This window comes from Cupressus sempervirens, chromosome 9 (assembly GCF_028749045.1).
Source record: "Cupressus sempervirens isolate cs-2001-9-10 chromosome 9, ASM2874904v1, whole genome shotgun sequence".
Classification (NCBI taxonomy): Eukaryota; Viridiplantae; Streptophyta; class Pinopsida; order Cupressales; family Cupressaceae; genus Cupressus; species Cupressus sempervirens.
The window spans coordinates 545586177-545589496 of NC_143126.1; positions in this window are offsets into that span (position 1 = coordinate 545586177).

Here is a 3320-nt window from a genome sequence, read left to right on the forward strand (position 1 = left end):
CTTTAGCTAGGCAAGTATGATCCCTTGTGCCCTTTTGGTATTCAACCTCTTCTTCATCCCAGAATCCCCTAGATGGTTGGTGAGAATATTTCACATAAAGATACATTTTGAAATGATATTATTCAAATTTTTCCAATAATTTTAAAATGACATATACTATATAAATAAACTTATTTGGTAAATTTATAATTACTTGAGTGCAACCAAAAGTTGGTAATGATAATTTTGAAGCTTCACTACAAGCACTCTGAGGATCTAATATTGTTGTCTCCCTTGAAGTAGTTGAAATCAAGGTGTTATGATTCCTCCAAAATAAAGTGCATTTTTAATTGCATCATCAAAATTCTTAGTGTGTTTTCAATATTCTACCAGTTTGCCATCTACTTTTGTATAGCTTTTTCTTGTTTATTAAGCTTTTCCTATTGTGAATGGGATTTAATTGTCTATTAGTTAATGTCACCTCTGAAATGTTAGAAGCTTCTCTAACTAATGGAAATATTCTAAGGTCTAGAGAATAATGGAGATGAATAGTCAGCAAAGTAGAATTAAATTATGTGAAGTCTTTGAGAGGAGATATGCCCTTCCTCTCACTATAAGTTACATCTTAAGTTTTCCCCTTCTAGCCAATTTACACAAGCAAGTTTATAGGTTAACAACTACTTCATTCTTCCAAAATGGAGAAAAATCACAATTTTTTATGTTGATGTTGTCTTGAAATAGGACACTATAGATTGGTATTGGGCTACTACTTTTGTAGTAATTAAGTGGAGTTAATGGTATTATGTTTTACAATACTTCCATTTTCAAATCTATTGGTGAGTTCTAGCCTATAGGTATCTAAAGTTGAGGTTCTATATCATGTCTTTATTCATGTACAAATTTATCATATTATAAACTATGGAATCTATAGCATGCTTTTCTATAGCCTTTGGCAACAGAGAATTATCTCAAAAATCTAAAGTCAATGAGATAAAAAGTTGTTGGAAGTGATTTTCAGTTCATGGTGTCTATGTCAATCTTGTTTCTTAAAAAAATCACTAAACTAAAAATTTTGCTATCCTCAAAATTGAAGGGATTTCATCTGCTAGTGCTACATCACTTGGACTTGGTGTTGTTCAAGTTTAGTTATTTTCTTGAAGTCCTGCATGAATTTTCCTATCATGATCTAGTCTCATGTTGCTTATGAATAAAGGATAATGTTATAGGTGTTCATGACTAGGCTTACTGTATGCCTAATGGACAAAGTTGGTCAACTTCTTCTCCTTATGGTGAGAAAAATCTTGCAGTTATCATGATTTTGTATTGTGTCATTTGGGAACAAAGATTCAATGGTGGAGAGAACTAACACATTTTATTGTTTTGTCAATAGATCTCATCAGGAGGCATGGCCATATGTCATTTTCTTGTTGGCCTCTCATTTTACTTGAAGGTCATGTCACTAAAAGCCATATGTCATTTCCTTCTTGGTCTCTCATTTTACTTGAATGCAGTGTCTCTAAAATGCCTAATGGTTGATTTGAATTTCTATGAAAAAATGCCTTCACTTTCTACTGAACACTTATTTGGTGGTATTATATGGTGCCTGATGGTATGAAATTTCTTGGTTGTCCAAAAGTAATTTCTAGTTTGCTCTTATTGTAGAGCCATATGGAAGGAGCTTCTCAATATGAAACATTATTCAGTGTTTTAGCTTTAACAAGTTTGCTGGTAAGTTGGAAATTAAAACTCAAATATGAATATAGAAATTGAAAGTAATAGAACTCTTAAGTACCATAGCTTTAAGAATTTTCTCCACATACCAAAACTTGTATGCATTAACTAGATATTCTCTGTCATGTCATTCTCTTGTCAACTTAAATGGGGTGCCCAATGTTAAATTCTTCTATTTGCTTATGTATTGAGAAGGCCAAGGACTAGTTGACAAAGAAGTCAAAGAAAATGACCTACATCAACAAGCCTAAATAGAAAGAACATTGAGAATAATGTGTTACTATTCACATTGTTAATCCTCAATATAATTGTTTCTTGTTATGTAAGTCACAATTTTTATATATTGTCTATGTATTTCAGAATGTGGGCACTTCTTTCAAAATATAGCTATATGGGATTAAAAGATTGCTTTATACAAAATTTCTACCTTGAAAGATTCAAAATTGTGGATGAGATTTGACGTTCCTTGTAGTTTCCTATGGTGTTCCCTAAAGTAACTCAAATTTCAAACTTGTCAACTATTTAAATGGTTGTTTAGTAGTTTCTCCAGGTCTAAAGTCAAACAATGCTGAGCAAGCTAGGGCCAAAATGCATTTAAGTAGGACATGAGAACCTAAAGGAATTCCAACCATTTTAGTATAGGGATTGGTCTAAGACTAAAGTCTAGCTTGAGTTAGGTTAGTGTAGAAGAGATCTAGGGTAAGTTCACAATAACCACTCTCCTTTTTGTTACATTATCCATTGAATGTGCCTAATTATCACTTCAAAAGTAGAATTAATAGAAGATTCAAGAAATCAACTTTACATTTAGACTTTCTCTTACTGTCCAACATTATTTTAAATGGTAGAATTAAATGATGAGATTAACTTTATATTGAAGCTTTCTCTTCTTCTCTAAAATTATATATTGGTACTCAAAATTATTAGTATTGTTTTCACCATCAAAACAATGCCACAGATACTCTGAAACATGGATATACAGACCTAAATCTACCTCACCTATGTTTTTTTATAGCATACATTTACTTTCTTGATTAAAAAAGCATAGAGTAGATAATTAGAAGATAAGGACAGATCTTGCAAAAAGATGAGTATTAAACCTTAAATACCCTCTAGATCGATATATAGTAGCATTAGTTCTTATTCAGCTTTGCTTCAATTTCAAAGCATATTAATACTTGAAACAGCCTAGGCATTTGTAAGATGTTAAATCTCATACAAAAATCTCTAACTATGATAATGTATATTAAAGTATGGTAATAAATTCCAAGAAATTCTAGAAATGAATCTGCTTCACTATAGAAGAGGAACCATAATATGTAAAACCCACAAGGTAAAATGCAACCCATTTTTGGACTCACATTCTCTTTTAATAGTGTTCCAATTGCTTAGTCCTTTCTGTTCCTAAATGGATGATTAGAAAACACTAAGGGTCTAGTGTGTTCCCTTCTTTGATGCTAGAAGTCCTCATTTTTATTGTCCTTGCATGTTGTACATAATTTATAGAACTGGATAAATCCCAAACCCCAATCAATCCCATTTTTCCTCCTTTTGAATAACTAAAAAAACAATTTTAAATTACTAAAAAGAATTCCCATTTCCCTAACCCA